Genomic DNA, 23166 nt, shown 5'->3' with positions numbered 1-23166 from the left:
GAAACTACAAATAAGTTCAAGTAGGTGACTTTTGAATTAGAAAAAACCAATTTCGAAATGAATGTTGGCGTCTGATAGACCTCACGGGCGTCTTTGAATCTGGATTTTAACGTGCTATGCCTGGAAAATTAATTTTCTACCAAATCCTGAGTCCTTTATCGACACGAATAACTCAAGGCAAGTTTTTCAGATACAAACAAGCTACCCTCGTACTTATGGATTAACAGTAAATTTAATTTAACTATAATAGCTATGAAATACTATATCAATAGCTATCGTTGATAGATTGGTTAAAAACATAATATAGACAGTAAAACGGTCATCACTATCTGAGGAAGTCATACTTTGTATTAACGTATCGTGAATGGAAGATTGGGATCTCACTTGCGACTGTTATGAAACACATCCTTTAGCTGCACTAACGTGCCGAGTTCGGCAACTATTCTCTATTCCCAAAATGAAACCTAGGAAAAAAAGATTTGGTGTTTTAAATATATCTCCCCCCCCCCACCCGGCATAATTCATGTTTACGAAAGGATACGAATGTTATAGATACAGGTAGAGTTTGTTCAATTCTTCTGTGGGTTCAATATTTTTCTCATCTTACGCGTTCACACCCACATATACAGTAAAACCTCCTTTGAGGGCCACCTCCGAACAAATACAAATACAAGACAGGTAAAATGCCCAACAAGATGATGCGAAAAGATGTCTATAACAAATATGGATGTTATATATTTCTAAAATACAGCAACCCAATTAAAAATGCAATTATAAAAACTAAAAACTATATATGCATGATAAAGTATTATACAATGCCAATACAAAAATATTTATGAATGTCTTATTCTAAGTATGGATAGCTTCTCGATTTACCCCAACATGATTATCGTATTTCTTTTAAACGTGTCAATTGCGTTAGGCTTTACTATCCTCGGAGGGTGAGCTATTTCCTTTATTAACAGCCCTATTAGAGAAAAATTCCTTGCGACAACACAAGCTAGAATTTTCCTTTACCAATCGATACTGGTGTCCCTTTGTCAAAGCAGTCGATCGACGGCGTATTAATAATTCATATAGTCCATCCTATCCAACCCACTGAAAATTTTGAACACTTCGATTATATCCCTCTGACTTGAGCCGCGTGTGCCAACAAGGACACGCGTAGCTCTTGTCTGCACTCCTTCAACCAAGTCTATGTCCCTCTGTAGGTACGGTCTCCAAAAGCTTACAGAATACTCCAGTCCAGAACGAACTCAGCCTTCGGAAAAGTGGAAGAATGATTTTAGGAGAACACGAATAGAGCATTTTGAGAATAAAACCGAGCATTCTATTCGATTTGAACCACCGCTCAACACTGTCCAGAAAACCTAAGCCGCTCGTCAATGAAAACTCCCAAATCGGTGACCCTAGTTGCATCCGGGATAGTGACATCATTCAACTCGTCAAAACATGCACTTGTCAATGCTAAACGTCATGCTTCATTTATTTGCCCATGCTCAAATCATGTTTAAGTTGGTCTGGAGCAACTCCCTATCGCTTTGATTCCCGACTACCCCCATTGCATACATACATACTTTTATTGATTTGGCAATGAAACCAGTTTCAAGGTGTATAGCAACACAAAACACATTTTCATACTTCGACACTTATAATAACAAGATTAATTAAAACAAACAAAGAGCAAGTAGCAAATAATATCAACGCGAAACAATTGGCAAATACTCTGAACATCGAAAAAACCAAAAAGAAAAATTAGTATCATGGAACGAAAGGAAAAAGAAAATAGAAAATAATAATAATGGAGTAAATGTGTGTGTGTGTGAAACAAAAAAAGAAAAACGCGCACGCGCACAAACGATCTGTATCCAAGTAAAATACTTGAATATTAAATTAGTCGGAAGCAAGGCTTATTTTTCTGTATAGTGAGCACGCCAATGAGGAAATTAAAAATATCTGATATCGACATTTCTCAGAGTTAGCAACTGATTGAGGGAAAAGGACATGGCGTATCCAAGATATTTTCTTATGCTAGTCTCAAATGTAGGGCAGTGGAAAAACACGATTCTCCAAGTGAGTTGATTTAACAACCGCAATGGTGAAAAGTTGGCGATTGTTCAGAAATTCTGATTCAGTTAACTCAATCGAATTTGTATTTAGATATTGGCAATATTTTTGTATTTAGATATTGGCAATATTTTTGTATTTAGATATTGGCAATATTTTTGTATTTAGATATTGGCAATATTTCAACTTTGTGTGAACTCTCGATTCATCGAGCTTTTTCTGAGGAGCATTCAGTGTGCCCTGGATCGGAAAGGCAGTAAGGGCAAAATAATGACACCCAGATATGCATGTGATCGCATGAAGGATCATTGCCAACCTCAAAATCGGTCACTGATTAATTATACAGGGTCTCAGAAACAAGGATCAAATCAATTTTGTACTACCTCCATTATATCCCGAACATGTGAAGTCTCCTTTAGGCTCCGAAGGTAAATAACCGTTTAAAAGGATCAAATTATTTAATAATGCATAATCTAAATAAAACATCATAATCATAATAAAATACCTCCGCATCTATTATTTATTTTGTCTAAAGATTGGCGATCAATTACCACGTCACGTCTTGTTACAACATCAGGAATTGAAGTCTAGTACCGATTCTGGCATTCAAATCTATCATCAAAATCACATATTCAAAACGTTCACAAAATTCAGTGTAAAAATGTTCATAAAATTTACAAAGCCACTGTTGAATTTGCTAGAAGGGGAGGAAGTAATTTATAGAAATTAGGCAGTTAATTTCTCCAAAAGTTGCCTCGATTATTAAACAGAATCGGGTTCTTTAATGAAAACGTAGATATTTTTATTCTATCATTTTCAAAACCTAATATCATACCGTCACTAAAGGCCCGTTCACACGAGGCAAGTGCTTTAGTTGGCAACTTAATTTTAACTTACCGATTCTTCTTGAAAGTGTCCACACGTAAGCGGCAAGTAGATGCTCATTGGATTATTTTTACAGAGGTGAGCGCAGTTAGCGCATGCGCGCTTCAGTCTACTCAAATCCTCGGAGAGAGAGAGAGAGAGAGACGCAACGCGCGGGAGAATAATAGTAACAATTTTTTATTTATCTGGCATTCAGAGAAGTGCTTTTTTTAAAGCTCATAGCTTTCGTAACGATGGATGAAGATGATCAGGTAGAACTTACGAATACAGTGATCACAGCCACATTATATGATATTTTTTTTAAAGAAGAATATAAATTTATTCACTTTCACTTACTCAAGAGGGGTATAGTTAAGTGGTACACATTGAGGACGACGTATATTCTGACTCCAATTGAAGAAACGGTTGATAATATTTAAGTTCATTTAATTTTAAAAAACAATTTACGTTGGTTAACAATATTAATTCCACATAATAAAAAAGGAAAAACTATATCACTTGCGCGAGAGCAACACACTGAGCAAGAAGTAGGTCACGCAAGGGAAACAGTTCGCTTGTCCCCTTTTTTCGCCTCTGCCACCCACGCAAGGGGGCGAGAGATGACGCCAAAGGGGAAAAAAGAATATACAACATATTATAAACTTAAGTAAGTCATCGAGAAGAAATATAAGATTTCTCTATTTCTCCTCTAAGTTGTAAATACCGATTATATGATATTTTAATCGAAGTTAAAGAGGAGATAAATTATGAATTATGTAAGCCGAAAATACGGAAGAAAGTTCTTGGCATTCATAGGAAATTCTAAGGGTTGAAAATTAAATAATAAAAATTCATTAAACATAAAAATTATTTCCAAATTTTCGAAATTATTATTTGTAATTTAATCTATAGAGATGATATATTTATGTTAAATATTTGATCATGTATTTTTACAACAGATGGCAGCAAATTCGTTCTGGACGAGAGAAATATTCGGAACCCCCTTCCAGTTTTTAATATATAAATCCTCCCCACCTGATATATATTTTTGAATCTTCAATTTTTTTCAACTCCTGACATCACGTCGACAGAATATTCCATAGCTTTTTAGCTTGTTTGTTAAGGTAATTTTCATTTCTATAGTTCAACAAACATTCATGGCGAAGATATTCTTCAATAAACTTGAAGGTTGTGCCCTGTGGCCACTTCACCATCCTGTATTTCCGTGGAATTCTATCGAAACGGTAGGAGACGATAGAGTATGAACAGGTTCACGCTTGAGATAAAAATAAACCCCTCCGTGAGAGAGCAAAAGTCCCCTCCAGCGCGGCAGGTCACGCCCACTGGCGCATGCGCATAGATCTACTTAACCGGAAAAAATAGAACCGTCTGTATCTCGCTTACCAACTAAATCACTTGTGCACTTGCCAACTAAAGCCGTGTAAACGGCCCTTATCGTCTGCATACATTGTATCGCACTTGGCAACTAAGAATTAAGTTACCAACTAAAGCACTTGCCTCGTGTAAACGGGCCTTTATTCGACCGGTATTACTTCCCCTCACTGCACATTCTTGTATAATAGTGCAATTTGCAAATCCTGATCGCCGGTTAGCCTTTTGTGTGTGTTTCCGTTAAAAAAAATAAATCAAAACTCTGCAAATTTTATGAATTCCGTGAAAAGGACTTATTTTCAAGTCCAAATATGTATTATATGATAAAAACTTAAAAAAAAAAAATTACGGGATTTTTCCCCTCTCTTGTTTACTATAACTGTAGACGGACTCGAATCGGAAGAATTAGGAGAAACATGATCTGTTGTGTGTATGTGTGATATCGTGATTTATTACTATTTAATTGAAAGGTATAAAGAATTATACATGAAAATATATATATAAGAAGGAACTCACAGATAAACAGAAGAGCATGTGAGACGGATTCTAAGAAGTTAATGATGTCACTATGATCCAATACCACCCGCCCGTTGAAGGATCCCGCACACCGACTCCGAAAGCAGTCAAATCTTTTCCCACTGCTTGTGAGAACACTAGGAGCACCGTTTCGCGCACACACTTTATCACTACCATGCCCCCACATGCTAGTGCCGGGCCCCCCTCATCCCCCGAAAAATTTTGCTCATCCCCCCCGAGCTGAGATTATGGTGTATTTTTGCATTAAAAAAAACGAAACCTCTTTCGGGAAGAAAAAAAAAAGATGAATCCCCAGCCCCCCCCGGGCCTCGATTCCCGTTATGAGATGTGAGAGAAAATCCTGCGTATATATACGCTACAGAGAGTTTTAAAACTTCGCTACAACGACACTTGATGAGATAAATACCTCTACAATATTTCCTCAAATCTTGTTTGGAATTGCCTAGTATAATCTTAAATTCTCGATACAGCGATATCCTTTACTACGACAATACTACCACTATATATATGTGGGCTCTTCACAGAGAAAAACACACAGCCTCCATTTTCTAAACATTTATTATGCGCACAAAACATACAGGACGAACACACACAGACATACAAAAAAAACGCGGCCTTTCCCGCCGACTTCTCCCGGCAAACTCACTGTTGCCACCACCAATCTTTACAATACTAATAATTCACTTGCGTGCCGTAGCGCCATCTACCGACAACAAAAAGAACTGAAAATAAAAATCCTACAGCTCGGCCATCCTGCGGCTCACTGACCTCAGTGACATTTTACATGAAGAATATTCGTATAAGCATGAAAAATTCGGAACATAAAATTTGTATCAGCATAAAAAATTCAAAACATAGTATTCATATGAGCATAAAAATTCAAAACACAAAATTTATATAAGCATGAAAATTCAGAACATTATATTCGTATACATTTCTAATAACGTTTCATGAGATCAGCTGTGGTAGTTGTGGTGATAGGACCTGAATGATCTCCGACTTTCTTGACCTCATATCTGTCCTTAGCATTCATTTTGTCACTTCGTATGGACCAAAAAATTTGGCTCTCAACTTCAGTCCGGGGCAGAACTGAGTCCTTTGTATAGCCACCAGGTCACCAACTTGGTACTTGGGTGCCTTTTTTCTCTTTTTGTTGTAAGTACGCCTATTTTCAGACTGAATCTTGTGGATGTTCTTCTTCGCCTCTTCTCTAATGACATTTCTTTGATCATGGATCTATCGCCATCTACCGACAACAAAAAGAACTGAAAATAAAATCCTACACATATATATATATATATATATATATATATATAAAAGAAAATATACACTGGTGGAACAAATTAAGAGAATTTGCATATTTTATCGAATTTCATGAAAAGAACTGAACTGAATGTAAAACCACTGCTTCTAGACAAAAATGCAAATCTTGTACGTCAAATACGTAAGCGTACACGTTTGTGTAGGCGGAGCCAGTAGAGAAACAGGCTTTATAAGCGCGCGTAAGTTAAGACGCATTTCGTTCGCTAGCACACCTCGGCGAATTTCTTGGTGTTATCTTCCAGCAATCGGTTAATTTCAAATTGTAACAGTAAAAATGAGTAACCACCAAAGTTTTGATGACGGAATGAGGTAGCGAATTGTGGGGAGGCTAGAGGACAAGAGGCTAGAAGCAGGCCAATCTCAAGTCCAGATTTGTAGAGCCCAGCATCGTGTGTAACTTATGAAAACAGTTCCAGGATACCGGATCCATCGAGAGAAAGCCTGGGCAAGGTCGTCCAAGAGCCGTGCTACAGCTTCTCAGCTCTCTCGTGACTTGTATGCAGCCACAGGAACCCGTGTATCAAGGGTGACTGTTTCCAAAAGACTTCATGAGAGAGGGTTGTTTGCAAGAAGACCTGCTGTTTGCGTCCCGCTCACTTCTACGGACAGGAGAATCCGTTTATCATGGTGCAGAGAGCATAGAGATTGGAGTATGGATCAATGGGTGACCGTTCTCTTCTCTGATGAGTCCCGGTTCAGCCTAAGCACCGATTCTCGCCGTACGTTCATATGAAGAGAACCAGGAACCCGCTAACTACCCTCCAATGTCCGCGAAATCGACCATTATGGCGGAGGAGGTTTAATGGTCTGGGCAGGCATCATGTTGGATGGCCGCACACCTCTCCATGTCTTTGAAAGAGGCACTGTGACTGGTGTGAGGTATAGGGATGAGGTCTTGGAGCCCTATGTTCGCCTTTTCAGGGGTGCAGTTGGCCCTGGGTTCATTTTAATGGACGATAACGCGAGACCACATAGAGCTCTTCTGCTCGATGATTTTCTAGAGAGTGAGGATATTTGCCGGATGGATTGGCCAGCCAGATCTCCAGACCTTAACCCTATAGAGCATGTCTGGGACGCTCTGGGGAGGGCAATTGCAACTCGCAACCCCCCTCCGGGAACCAACCAGGGAATGAAAACAGCGTTGCTGAACGAGTGGGACCAATTGCCACAGGAAATGATAAACTGCCTTATTTCAAGTATGAAATCACGCTACGAGACATGTATATCTGTAAGAGGGGACCATATCCCCTATTAACCCATCTATTAACCCATTTTTTTGTTTATTCTGCAACCGCTGTTTCATACCGTCCGACTCCAACGAGTGTTACGCACGATCATGCGTGTGTATTACAATTATTGATTGGTTATTTGTTTTGTATTGTATCAATGTATGTAAATATCAAATTTCATTAAAATCGGTACAGTAGTCGTAGAGATAATCGACCAAGTCTGCAAATTCTCTTAATTTCTTACACCTGTGTGTGTGTGTGTGTGTGTTATATATATATATATATATATATATATATATATATCTTTTATATTTCGCTCAAAATTCCCCTGCTATATATTTTTAAATTCTTCAAAGGTTTTGCTTCTTTCGAGCGTGTTTAATAAACATTGGTATTCTGCACTAGCTACCTTTCGGAAGTGTTTATTAAGTTGCCGCGAAGCTATTTTCTGTGTAGTACACAAAAGTGCAAGTTTCCGGTGGTCCATGGTCAGTAGGGCCGCAAGTGGAGTGAGGGGGGCAGGCGGGTCTTTTTCCCCGGACCAGAAGTGGGCCCGAATTTCACCTTTCAACCTCTCATTGACCATTACATGGAGGCGATAAAATGTGTGCTTGCCTCGGCTGATCAAGCATCTAGTTATGGCCCTGATGGTCAGTATTCAATGTCAAAGTCTATCAATTTAACGACAATACCTCTCTGCTATAATATTTTTCTTCTTCCACAGAATATCGTTATATCGAGATTTCACTTAGTTTTGTTATGAATATACACGGTGTCAAATTTATCCATAGTTCCTCTCAGATAAGATATCCACCGCATCTCTATAGTTTGTTTGCTCATCATAAAAGTATACTCATACTACGGATTAACGTTTCCCAAGTTTTCCTCAATCCCGGGATACCAGGAATTTCTCGGGGATTCGGTTGTCATAAACAGTAGCAATTAAAGTAAATTCAGAGGTATTTAATTGCAGAAAAATTATTAATATATTACAATGTTATTAATATTAAAATTTATTGACTAATATCATCAATAATCATCATCACTAAAAAATTCCCTAGACGGATCATGCTGATCCCTTGGGAATACGTGAAGATCACGTTATTTTTAAAATAATAATAATAATAATAATTACTTGTTTAGTAAATTAATTTCAGAAAATTGTAACTAATACATTGATTAGTAGAAATAATTTGTTCTTTTCACACCAAAGATTCGACTCCAAAACACAGGTCTATCGATTTAATAATAATACCTCTAGACCGATATGTTTTTCTTGGTCTGCATAATAGAATATCAAGATTTCACTGTAGTTTTATCATGAATGTAAGTACCTAATTCATCCTTAGTTTCTCTCAGATATAACTGTAGTTTCGTTACTCATCAAGCCAATATACTCATACTACACTGCATGAAATTACTGTAGAGTAGTGATTCCAGAAGTGTGGGTCGCGACTCGCGACCCCCTAGGTCAGTGGTCGGCAAACTCATTAGTCAACACAGCCAAATATCAACACTACAACGATTGGAATTTGTTTTGAGAGCCAAATTTTTCAAAATTAAACTATATAGGTAGGTATATTGTCATTAACTTAATTAAGGTACTCCTCAGCTGGACTTTGCTAAAAACGTTCTCGATCTGATTGAGGTACGTTCGCTGAGGTTGACCCCTTCCAACTCTCCCATCCACACTCGTCTTGTATACTTGTTTCGTTCTTCCTCTCTATATATCCAAACCATCTCAACATACCTTTTCAATCCTCGACACTACATGTTCTTTCACTCCACAACGCTCCATGAAATTAACTTAATAAACAGTTTACTAAGTCATTATTTTACTTTTTGTCTTACGGATATCTGGCTCCCTTCTGTGGGAAATGTGAGGAAGACGGATTCACTCTAAGCTTGTCCGACGAGATGTTAGCCGGAGGACGTCGTCGATGAAATCCCAAAGCACTCCATCTTGTGGGGCATCGTCTTCGGATGGTCGCCCCTGGTGGATTGCTTCAGCAGCGATGAATGATGTTTGATACAGCAGATGGAGAGGTGGCCACGGGCATGGGCGGAGATACGGGGGGCGTGGGGGCATTGTTGCCCCCCAGCGTCAAAGGTGGAGTCGACTGATCTAATGCATAAATGTATATATGAATTGACATCATCACCGTGCCCCCCCCCCCCAGACATCCAAGTCTATCTCCCCCTATGGCCACGGGAGAGTCGTCATGAGAGATGGTAGTCCAGGAGCGTCAGCTTCAGATGTGTGGCCCCTGGTGGATGGCTCCTAGCAGTGTTGACCGATGTTGGATGCGGATGGGGAGAGGTGGCCACGGGAGTCATCGTGAGAGGTGGTAAGGTGGTGGTCGAGGAGCGTCGTCTTCAGATGTGTGGGCCTTGGTGGATCGCTTCTAGCAGTGTTGACCGACATTGGTTGGAGAGAGGAGGCCTCGGGAGGCTGTCATGAGAGGTTGTGGCCCAGGGGCATCGTCTTCTATGATCTGGCAGGGTAGAGGTTGACGTTCCTTACTTTGGAAAACATTGCATGCCCCTTCATGTTCTGAGAGGAGACTCGTCTTTTGAGTCTATCTACCCCGAGTACCTTAGGAAAAAAACCTCCTTTTTGGACAACTTTTTCCGAACTTCCCAGTTTCGGCAAGAAATCCAGTTTTGATTGGTCGCGGAAGAGTAACGTGACATCAGCGTCAGGCTTTCACTCTGTCTTTTCGGCAAAAAACGTGAAAAAGATGATTCACTTGGGAGGGGAGGGAGCGAAAAAAAATGGTCAAAATGCGTGTCTGAACATGATTTTGCAAAAATCTGGAACTTTGTGCGCCCGCACGTCGTATTTTGGGGAAGAGCCACACTCAAGGGGCCAAAGAGCCGCATGCGGCTCGCGAGCCGTGGTTTACCGACCTCTGCCCTAGGTGGTCACGTTTAACAGCTAGTGGTGGAGATCACGAGAGATTTTGGGAAATAAAAATATCTGAATAAAAAAAAAATTAATTTTCACAACTTAAGTTTAAATATGTCAAAACTAAACACATAATGCCTCAACTTAAACCAAATAAATAAATACCTCAACTCAGCTGAACAGCTTTACCAATTTACACAAATCATATAGTTAACAAATTCTACATGTAAAAATCCATAGGTCAAGTCAATATTTTTACGGTGCGGGGGGGGGGGGGCACTCAGAATTAATGAACCAATTTAAAAATATTTTTAAAAATTAAAAACACAGAACGATGAGTAATGTGTGAATGTATAAGGAAAATGTGTCTACATTTTTTTTATACTATGAACAATTGATAACGCTAGTGCACCGTTTATGAAGCTCTTTTGATGAAGAAGTAAAATCATTGTAAATAGTGGGAGAGCTTAAAAATATCGGAAAGAGAGAAAGCGGGTATTATATAAAATTATTAAGAGGAATACACCGGCTAGGTACCGTTTCGTCCTTTCCCGATTCATCCTTAGGTCAAAAAATAGTCCCGTTTCATCCGATCTCTTCTTTCCCTTCCCACTTCCCTGGATTACTGTCAATCAAGATAAAGCACCCCGTGTTTTCACACTGAGAAGAAAGGCCAGTGATTAAAAAACCAGCATAATGTCTGAAACAATTAACATTTGACCATATTACACAGGAATGTCCCGTATTTTTAGTGATATTCCTGTGTTTTTGGTCGTTCTGACTTTTTGTACAATTTTCTGTTTTTTTTTCAACGAAGCATATTTGAAGCGGCATTCTCTACTGAAATTATGAATGAAGATAATTTTCATCACTTGTAAATTATATTATGATAATTACGTATAAATATAAATATTCATCTAAACACACACACACACACACGCATATTTGTTGTGTTCTAAGTTTTTTACTTAGAACTTAGTGTGTCAATGTTTACTAACATTCCCATAGGTGGTAGTATCAGTTGTCTAGAAAGACGACTTAAAACACACAATTTTTCACAGCCCGAAGTAGAAGAAATTTGCATTCTCACCTTTACATGTATCTCACAAACAGCCTTCAGTTTCGATGACACGTTTTACACCCAGACAGATGGTCTAGCGATGGGCAATCCCATCTCGCCGATTTTGTGTGATAGCTATTGAACGTTGTGCCCTTCTCATTTTATCGGAGATATGTGGACGATACTTTTGTGCTTTGGGACGGCTCTAAGGCTGCCGGCACACTACGGTTCGGCTGGCGCGGTTGATCTTATCAGCAACCGTGGAATTTCGCGTGAAACACACACTGCTGTTAGCAACCGGGGTTTTTTATTTTTTAATGTCACGTGACATCTCGGGATTGGCTAAATTATTTTCGCCAAGCTGAAGTTGGCTCCAGCTAGCATGCAAATTCGTGCTCCCCCTCTTAACGGATATTCCCTCTTTTACGGACAAATAATAATTTAGTTGTATAATATATAAAAGTATGAATTTCAAACCTCTTTTTAACGGTCACCCATTTTACATGTATTTAATTTTTTTGTCCTGTCCGTGTTCACAAAAAGGAGGGGTTTTACTGTATATACTAATAAAAATATTCATGTAATGAAATTTAATTTTCTGTAACAATATTTGCCGTTTGAAATTAATTCAAAGTCGAAGAAAGACAACCTACAAGTTGACCCATTTTTGATGCTTTTACGATTCGTGACCAAATCGCACAAATTTTTTTATATATCATGACTGGAATCATCATAATTAATTTAAATAACATATATTAAAAACTATTTAAATAACATATTTTTGAAGTTTAAAAAAATTGGCCATGAATTTAGCACGTTTTTCTTTGTAATTAAAGTGAATTTCCAATTAATTAAATTTCTAATTAATGGAAATTAAGCACAATAATTGTAATTTTGGGAAACCCCATATGACCAAAAAAAAATCAAGAAAAAAATTATTTTCACCTATTTAAAAAAATATATATTTCTTTTGATGGTCAGGAAAAAAAAATTCAGATAGGAATCGAAATAAAATTTCTGAAAATTTAATGTTTTAAAAACTGTAAAAAATCAAATTTTAAAAAACATTATGAATGGTCGTCTTAAGAGTATTATGGGCCCCCCGGACCAAGTGGTTTTTAGGAGGCCCTACATGGTAAATCCTTTAAAATTTCAATCGGATCTCATTTTTGGGAGGCCCCTCTTCTCTTGAGGCACCCGGGCCGTGCTCGGGTGGGCCCATGCGTTAAGACGGCACTGACTGATGCCCCGAACTCCGAGCCAGACAGGAGCGCAAATGTTAACCTTTCATCTCTCCTTCAATATTAAAAGGGGGCGCCAAAATGCGTGCTTGCCCCGGCTGACCACGCATGTCGTTGTGGCCGTGTACATCAGTATGTATGTTGCAGGGTTTAAGGTACACACAGGGCCGCAGCTGGATACTTTTTTAACTGCAGCTAGCAAGCTTTTGGCGTCCCGTGTAAGGAAAGGTTAGAAGGAGTGGTGTTAAAGGGGCAATTCGGCGCCCCCTTTAGTTCAGCACTCGATACAGTGGACCCGCTCTCCCTAGTTGTGGCTTTGTGTGTGTATGTAAATTAAAAACTGCTTGAAAAGAACGGTAGGTGTGAAAATTGTCTTGGTGCACTCTTCGATATTACCCGCATACAACGTTTTGCCTAGATCAGCGGTTCTCAATCTTTTTTGACCCACGGAGCCCTTTCCAGTATGTAATTTCTATGGCGGAGCCCCGTAGGCCTATTTTTTATTTATTCATCAAAGTTACTGATTTATTTTTATTCAAAAGTATTAATAATTATTTTTTTCAAATTTACTGGTTCTTTTTTTATTTTCCTCGAAGGCCGCGGAGCCCTTGGGAGTTCACACGGAGCACCGGTTGAGAACCGCTGGACTAGATGGGTTTTTTTTCATTGCAAAAACAACAGATAGACAGCCACATTCATATACGATACAAAAATAAATACCAAAAAGACAGAATAATGAAAGCAAAATACACCCAATGCAGCTCTTAGGGACGTATTTCCTCCCCGGTTCATACTTAGGCTTTTAATAAATGTTTCAAAAGTTTGATATGGAGAATTTGCAAATATAAAAATATCTTCCTTCAGATGTCTGATTATTTTTACTTCTAATTTTTTATGAATTTATTATAAATGGTTGGGCCCCGTGGTAATTTGTACTCTTTTGGAAGAGGTAACTAATTGGTTTTTTGCTAAAACGTTATAATCGGGATCCAATGCATTTCATTCAAGTGTTCTAAAATATACATCTCGGTTTTAGCGTAATCACGTTAGTTTATGAATGTCATTATAACCGAGTTTCAATGTATGCTCATGTAGGAAAGCAAAAAAATTTCACTCGTTAGAAAAATTTAATTTTTTCTTCATTGGTTTTTTTTATTGTTATCAGTGCAAAAGCGCCAAACAAAGAATTAGTTTAAGTCGCATGGAACTTCACCATACAGTTCCTCGAATTTGTCTTCTCCTCTCATTTTTTTATGGCAGCCTGAGAAGGAGAGCAATTCCTTTGTCCAGTGCATCCGAAATCGCATTACCCTCCTTGTCAAACCACTGAATAGACAATGGAAGAGAGCAACCGCAGGTCCAGCCGAACCGTCATCAGGGAGCGCAAGCCTTTGCAATACATGATGGCAGCTTTCCGGTTACCCCAACCGTCCAAAAAAATGTGGATTTTCTCGGTTGAAAAAACCGCGCTCAGCGGTTGCAGTTGTATCTGTGCGTTGACAGAATAAAACTATAGATGATGCCTTCCCCCCCAACCTCAACCGCGTGCAACCGCGCCGTAGTCAGGTCCCAGCCTAAAGATGACTTGGAACAATTGTTACTCGTTATGAATGACATCTGACCACGACGTTTGAAATGAACAGACGTACTTCTTCCGCTGAGCAACCGACGAGCGTTAAGATTTGGTATTCAACCCAAGTGGGAAACTCGAACAGCGTGACTAGTGGTTAAATTTTCCTCTGAAGACGGCACCCATTGGTGTTGAAATGCATTAAGACTTTTTATTTTCGTGTATTTGCCTTATTCATTGGTGTCTTCCTAATATTCTTGGGCAAAGTTGATCAACTCTTCTATAAGTTTTTTACCCCGTGAACTACATTGCGATTTCCAGTAAATTCTTATAACCCTTATTATTCATTACCCTTTAATTAATAATTTATGATCAATAACTGGTGATTTCGCCGTCTTTCAACCAAGTTTTTGGTGAAAATTGCCGATATTCCGTATTCTACAATATTTAAGCTCCGAATTCCTTGTATTTTTGAATGAAATATGTTGGGTTTATAATAAAATATAGCCACACACAGGTCACATGGTGAAATATATCTATTAGAATCCCGTATAAGGGTATGCCTCTAGGGGCGGGACAGCAATATATATGATTGATATCTATTAGAATTATTATTTTTTAATTGCGATTTTAGCAGCTCTTTACTTCTATGTCCTTCGGGAATTTTAGCAATAATTAGGTAATTCGTCGTAAATTGCAGTTTTGTTTGGAGCAGAATTTGGAGTTTAAATATAGTAGAATACGGAATATTGACAATTTTCACCAAAAACTTGGTTGGAAGACAGCGGAATCACCAGTTATTGCTCATAAATTATTAATTAAAGGGTAATGAAGAATTTACTGGAAATCGCAATGTAGTCCACGGGGGAAAAACTTAGAACAACAAATATGTTTAGATAAATATTTATATTTATACGTAATTATCATAATATGACCACCATACTCCCGGGCCCCAGGGCTTGAGCCCTGTCAGCCGATAATCAAACCACACTACCGTTAATCAAACCACATTGGTTAAGCACTCACCATTAACACGTTGCTTTTCGAAGACCGAATCTTCTTCGTGATCAAACGTAAAAACCTTCCGTTCATTAAAAACTTGTACCTCAGCGAAAAATTACCGCGTGCCAAGTTCTATGGATGCTTCGCAATATGCAACAACTTTTTTCTTGCATACGTGGTACGAGCGCTGAAGAATTAATGAATATTTGAGAACCCTTTAGTTTGCCAGCATTCCCAAGCACAGACATCTTGTGCCGATAATAGGTGTGATTACCAATTACCAGGCGAGACCTCTCACCCACCTTACCCAATCTGTGAATTCTGTCAAATTCAACACCATCAACACCTAAAGTTTATGAGCATATTTTTTTTATTTTGATTTCTAGTCATTCGGCATTTGATCCCTCAGGAACATCAACAAAGACAAGGATTTCCCTTCTATGTCTATTTTAATTATGGAATGGCATAACCGACTATTCAGCCGGCGAGCAATCTTTTCGCTTAGACTGGGACGCACCCGCTGCAACAGGAGCCTTTACTTGGACAATACATCAGCCCCGGATGAGAGTATATTTTTGACATCCATACCAAGATCGGACCCAATATATTTCTATCGTGCTTTTTCCCTTTCAGTTATTGAAAGCAGACGCATGACGGGTGACAGCATTTCCAACACTTAATACATTTCATAACATCGCTTTTTTTTCATCGAAAAACAATTTTTCTGCGGACTTTATATAAAACTACCTGATGAATAGGACAAAAACAAAATATTAAAATAATAATTGGAAAGCCGAAGACTCCCGTAAATCGTATATTTGTCTTCCCTGATATGGCAGGGCAGGAAATTTTGCGACTGATCGCTTCGCTGTCCGTTTGCCACCTCGATTACCCCCATTCACTTCACGTCATCTGCGAATTTGCTAGCAATCCCATCGATACCCTGATCGAGTTTTTCGATAAAAAGTGAAAAAGTATGGATCCAAGAACACTTCTTGAGGAACTGCACTTTTGACGCCTGTCCAACCAGAGAATTCCCCGTTCACCATAACTCGTTGCGACCTATCACTTAACCACGATTCTATCCAATTCAGCAAGTTGCCCCAAATTCCAATGTCGTGTAAACGCTTCAAGAGTTTACCATGTTGGACCCGATCGAATGCTTTCTGGAAATCAAGGTAAACAACATCTACATTTTTGCTCTCACCTTAGTCACGTGATCATAGAAGCAAAGGAGGTTAGTTACACATGACTTCCCCTTCCTGAACCCATGCTGATTATCCGACAATACATTATTCTCATCTATCCACATCACCAGTTGCCTCTTGATAATGATTTCCAAAATTTTTGAGAGGGAGCTCGTCAAAAACTCACTGGACGATAATTGTGTGCGGACACAGCTTCTCTACTAACCTTTTTAAATATCGGAACAACATTAGCAAGTTTCCGATTCCTTGGGACGATACCGTCAGCAACACTACTCCCGTAAATTTGTGCGACTGGCCCCAACAATTCATTAGCATCCCTGAGGACCCTGGGACAGATATCATCTGGTCCTGGTGCTTTGCTTGCACATGCATTTTTTAGAACATGTAGGTCCTCCATGTCTTCCACTTGAATATCGTTGAGGATTTTATTACCCCATGCAACACCCGTAAATTGAATTTCATTTCCTACATTAAAAACTGACGCGAAAATGTCATTGAAAGCAGTACACATGCCTACATTGCTCCCTGATCTAGATCCTCCTATCGGGCGGAGAGGCAACTGTCCCTTTACATCCAATATTGACGTACCTGAAAAATGATTTTGGGTCACAGCCAATGTTATCTGCCAAGCTAGATTCAATGTCCTTTTTATTATCCCTTATCGCTTTCTTCAACGCCCTTCTTTTATCAGTAAACAATAACATGTCACCTCGTCCACTTTTATACTAGAACGGCCACATTTTGGAACCGAACGCGTTTCATAGACAGGAAACCTCCGAACAACGGCCACGAGCCAGTTTGAACATGGAGGAAAAAAAATACGCAAAGCTGATTTTCAAGGGAATTCCCCCCCCCCCCGAACTCTATGGGGAAAAATTAATTATTTATGCTTTCTTTACTTGGATATAAATGTTAGATGGGTACATTGAAGGCAGTGGAGAGGGAAAAAGAGCCACGTAAGAGTGATCTATAGTTATGACACGGGCTACTAGAGTAAATGTACCGTGGATCATTTAAATGATATGAGAATTTGCCGCTTGTTTCATTCTTATCAAATTAGGTTTGAGATCGCGAACCGCATCAGATGACTCCGAGGGTCACATTTGGTTCGCTCATGAGGGGTTGAGCATGAATTGTCTAGTCCAGTGTTGGGGGCAAACTTTTTCAGGAGCGGGCAAAAAAATCAAAATAGCAAATCCTGGCAAGCCCGATAGAATCTCTAAGTGGGCCGCAGTTTGTCCGTCACTTTTAGGTGGTCTATTTCTGGGTTGCTGGTACATCGTCTTGGTCCATATCAGTTTTTCTCGCCAAGTCGTTTCTGTCGGTTTACGGAAAATTCACCGCCATGCAATTCACCGATAGGAAAATTAACCGCCGGAAAATTCACAGCTAGGCAAATTCACCGACAACAGTTCGATGAGTCAGAAAGCGAGGGAGTGAGCAATTGAGTTACTGAGTCAGTGAGCGAGGGATTGAGTGAGTGAGTGATTCAGTGAGCGAGCGAGCTACTGAGTGGATGAGTGACCCAGTGAGTGAGTGAGCTACTGAGTGGATGAGTGACCCAGTGAGTGAGTGAGTGACCCAGTGAATAAGTGAGTGAGTGACCCAGTGAGTGAGTGACCTAGTCAGTGATCCTAAAGATATGGCGGAAAGTTTTAATAATGACTTTATTAGAAGAAATTGAGATGATACGGAAGAAATTACAAATTGCTGTTGCACAAGAGAATATATTCAAAATAATTCCATCAACTCTATATTTCACTCAGAATATCCTAACAAAAAGTTAAAAGGAATAATAACAGAGAATTAAAAGATAATAAAGTAAGTGGATACGCGATGAATTAACTCCCTAATACTTAAAATCATCTCCTGTTATCACTTTAATCACCTGTTATCACTATAAAAAACATTGTTGATCATCAGTAAGCAATGGATTATTTTTTCATAACTGTTACCAGCGAGCGATTTCATTGGTGTGGATTCTGCAATCTCAGATTTTTTTTTTTTTTTTAAATTAATAACGTGATCAGCACGTATTCCCAAGAGATCGTTACGATCTGTCCAGGGAATTTGTTAGTGTTAGTAGACATCCATGCCCGACCCGGGATTTACTCAGCGATGATTCCCCCTATACCACTTGAACACCTCATGATCCCCATGGGTGATGAACTTTTCAGAAATCCCGTTTTAGTGCATGTCTACATCTATATACTGTATATAAAATAACATGTCCTGACTGATTCATCATCGCCGAGCCGCTGAAGCTGTAAAAATCAAATTTTGTGAATAGTTTTGTTTCACGACGTGAACTGACTAAGAAAACTTTTTTTCCATATTCGACTCCTAAGGGGGGTTCAATAATGGAGGGGGTCATACGTTGGAATCACGCCGAGCCGAAACCGCTGAAACTATAAATATGCCATTAGGTCGATATTGTAATATATACAATATAACATAGAACAATCAGATTTTTTAATCATTTGTGACACTACTAGGTTAAAACTAACTAATTCACTCACTCTCTCACTCACATACTCACTCACTCATTCAATTACTAGGTCACTCACTCACATACTCATTAGGTCACTCACTCACTCCTCTCTCACTGACTCAGTAACTCAATCGCTCACTCCCACGCTAACTGACTCGCATCGAACTGTTGTCGGTGAATTTTCCGGCGGTGAATTTTCCTAGCGATGAATTTTCCGGCCGTGAATTGTTGTCGGTGAATTTTGCAGACACCATTTCTGTCGTGTTCTACCTCAGAACTGCAAGCCTAAATTTTAGGATTCCCAAAAAAGCGCTGTAGATCGACTAACAGGGTTGCAACTAAATGCTTGACCAACCGGAGTAAGCCACATTTTGGTGAACCTTTGTAATGTTAAGGGTGAAATTTGCGCCCCTCTGGTCCTGTGCCCAGGACACCAGACACGCCTGATCTCCCTCCAATCGCGGCGCTGTTGATTAATCAATTATTTTAATATTACAGTGGCAATATAATCATGCTTTCTAATATAATCAATTATATAATTATCCTAAACAATTATAGATTGGATTATCATTTTACATGTTACATAGTTCGCAAATTTTAATTATTTTTTTTTTCAGAAATGAAACGTCTGTTCCCTATAACAGCCACTTCCCAATAGCAGCCACATTTTCACGGTCCCATTAGTCGCCATTGTTGGGAGGTTTTACTGTATATACACGTTTGTTTCCAAAAATTAGGGCATCCCAAAACTTGTTTAAAAAAATTGGAACACCTGAATGAAAACTGTTTATTACATGAATATTTTCATTCAAATGGACATAAACGTGATAAATGATTATTGTGTTTTTTCTAGTTAAGCAAGAAAATCTGAAATCTTTTAAAACCAACATTACGGGTAGAGAAAGAGGATATTTCTCCAATCGTGAAATTTGTTTCGACAACATGAAAAAACGCGTGCTAATATCGTAAGTATTCTTACGATATTATCACGCGTTTCCTCATACCGTCTAAACATTGCACTGCGGACATCTTTGACCTTGATCATAGAATTTATGCATCGAAGAGTGGAATCGATGTCTCCTGCACATATCTGGATTGAACCTTAAACCCATCATTTAACTTTCGTTATACGATAATGTTGGCGTTTGATTTCTTAATAATCAAGATTTTTGGAATAAAACTCCACATGCCCCATCAAAACGAAAGAGCCAGAATCCCCGAAAGTTGTGTTTTCGAAAGCACCGTCGAGAACAGACCGAGAAAAATTTCATTTGTGTGTTATCCAATTTCCATGTTTTAATAACCAGTATATGTAGATGTTGTAATTTTACACATCTAATTTCAAATAATAGAAGAAAAAGTTTTGAGAAAGTATATATGTTCTAATCAGACAAACATTTCTCTGCTTGAAATTTTTTATCAGATAGCATCGATGGTATTAAGAACTGAAAACTGTCGTTCATTTGTGATAAGAAAAAAAACGTTCTGTAAGACGATACCTTGTCTCACACACACACGATTACCTATTACTGTTTCTATATTCAAACATTTCATAGCGAAGTGGGTATAACACAAAAGAAACGACTGGGAAATGTCTTCCTTCTAGAAAAACATGTCCAGCCTTGTTCCTATTAGGGAAATAACCCTCGCTAATTAACGTAATTTTATTTCTTTTTCTTTCTCTAATGATGATGAGCTTCCTTCGACGAAGTCGTCATCATCATTAGCGGTGCTCATTCTAAACTAAACGTTGGAAAATCTAGCTATGAAACAAGCGCAAAGGCCATTTAACGGTTCAAGGCCAGTAACATTACGTTTTATTTCATAAACCGACAACGAAAAATAACCTCAAACACTTCTATTTTTTTTTATTCACCTCGCAAGAACAAAAAATCATAAGAAACAGTAAAAAATGTAGGATGAGAAACGCTCTCACCATCTCACTAGTTTTCTTATTCGATTCATATTGGTTATTTATTTATATTCTTGTTTACGTAAGTATCAAAATTCACGCAATTAATCAAGCGGAAACGTCTCTTGAGAAAATTCTATCGAATTTGTATCCGAAACTTCACGCTTATCTGATAATCCACTCACAGCGCCGTTTATAAGAGGCAATGAATGACGATGTCACGTCAAGTTAATAAATTATGTTTTGACCGTAAAATTATGCATAATTTGATGTATCATACCTAATAGACTATTTGTAGGTGACCGCTTCAAAACATGCTTTTGCGCATGATTTAATGAGTAGCATTTCTTAATAACGGTTTCTTTTTTCCTTCACTGCATACACATAACTAAATACAAATACAAGGCCACAATGAGGTGGCTAAGAAAAACATGCCCATAAAAATATGGAAGTCATATATTTCAAAAATACAGCAACCCAATTAAAAATGCAATTTCAAAAATTATAAACAATATATACACAAGATAAAATATTATACAATGCCCATAAAGAATACTTATGGTTGTCTTATTCTAAGTATGGATAACTTCTCGATTTACCCCAAGATGTTTATCGTATTTCTTTTTAAACGTATCAATTGTGTTACAATTTACTACCTCCGGAGGTAAGCTATTTCATTTATTAACAACCCTATTAGAGAAAAATTCCGTGCGACACCATAACCTAGAATTGTCCCTTACCAATCGATACTGGTGTCCCCTCGTAAAAGCAGTTGATTGATGGCGAATTAATAAATCATATAGCCCATCCTATCCATAACATTGAAAATTTTGAACACTTCGACCATATCTCTCCGAGATATGCGTCCAACCAATGTAAGCATATTCAAAAAATGAAGTCTCTCTTCATAACTCAAGCCGCATATGTCAACGAGGAAACGCATAGCTATTCTCTGCACCCCTTCAACCAAGTCTATGTCCATCCGTAGGTATGGTCTCTAAAACCTTACAGCATACTCCAGTCCAAAACGAAGTATAACTTTTAGTGTTGCAATTTTATTTGTAGAAAAATGATCGGATATCAAAGTGTGTGTAACATAGAAATGAATAATTTTTCGTCCTTAAAACTTTTTCTGTCCAAAAATATCGATCAATCAAGTCTGTTGACGAAGCAAAAAATAATCATTCTAGGAATTAAACAAAGTACTCGCACGTAATGGGTGAAGAGTTGTAGTAGACTCTAGGAAATAATAGAGATGAAGATTTTGACCAAAATCAAATGATAGTAATCCTATGGATCAAGGAAACAGTTATTTTCCGGATATTATGCTGAGGTCAGCTCGGAAAGAAAAGTCATCACGTCTCCTCCGGGACTCGAACCCAGGCCCTCTTGCATACCGGGCAAGCAGGCTACCATCTACACCACTGGAGACACATGAATCTGCCTTCCTAATTTCACGCACTGTGTCGTGAGGCGCTGAAGTAGAGGCATTAGTAGCCTCTCTTAACTTCAGGAAATGGCCCCCGGGTGGGACGGTTTAGAGAGATATAGATGGCTTTTTTCTCAGCCAGAGATATCAAGGAAACAGTTATTTTCCGGATATTATGCTGAGGTGAGCTCGGAAAGAAAAGTCATCACGTCTCCGATTTTCTTTCCGAGCTCACCTCAGCATAATATCCGGAAAATAACTGTTTCCTTGATATCTCTGGCTGAGAAAAAAGCCATCTATATCTCTCTAATCCTATGGATATTAGAGAAAAAGTCTCCACACATCTTCGAGATACTTTAAAATAATTTTAAATAGTTTAAAAGAATAAAGGATTTTAAAAAAGTTCAGAAAGAAAATAATTTAAAAAATTCAGTAAAATATTTTTATAAAAAATTAAGAAAATGATTTTAAAAAATTTCAGAAAATAAATAATTTGAAAAAATTTCAGAAAATAAATAATTTGAAAAAATTTCAGAAAATAAATAATTTGAAAAAGTTCCAGAAATAAATAACTAGAAAAAATTTCAAGTTTTATTAGCATTTCATGTTTCTTTATAGCCTCGCGTTTAAGTTATTCTTCTACTTAGGTCTCTCGGTGAAATGCGTTTGTCTTCTTAATGGGGAGTTAAAGTACATTTTAATAACGTTGTTCTCTACTCTGAGAAATTGCAGGATTACGAACGTTTTTATTCCGAATACTAATGAAAAACTAGAAAATAAAAAGTATCCACCTGCTGACAAAGGCATGTCGGGGCCGAAATAACTTACATTATGGGCGAGCAAAGCGGCGTAGAAGAAAAAGACGAGATTTTATTTACGTAATATACAAACGAGATATTCGTCGGCGGCGAACGAACAGAACGTACTGATACT

General features: G+C 38.3%; 1 long non-coding RNA gene across 1 annotated transcript in view; it reads right to left on the bottom strand.

The window, feature by feature from the left end:
* Positions 1 to 5816: 5816 nt before the first annotated feature.
* Positions 5817 to 23166, bottom strand: part of LOC149072101 (uncharacterized) — a 63275-nt gene continuing 45925 nt past the window's right edge. Inside the window, exon 2 of the long non-coding RNA XR_016194331.1 lies at positions 5817 to 6106. This is a non-coding gene — a long non-coding RNA (uncharacterized LOC149072101). The remainder of the gene's footprint in view (positions 6107 to 23166) is intronic.

This window comes from Pholcus phalangioides, unplaced genomic scaffold (genome assembly GCF_987345545.1).
Source record: "Pholcus phalangioides strain wild (caught in Gottingen) unplaced genomic scaffold, Ppha-v1.0 ptg000017l_1, whole genome shotgun sequence".
Lineage (NCBI taxonomy): Eukaryota > Metazoa > Arthropoda > Arachnida > Araneae > Pholcidae > Pholcus > Pholcus phalangioides.
This window is presented reverse-complemented; position numbering and strand designations above follow the sequence as displayed.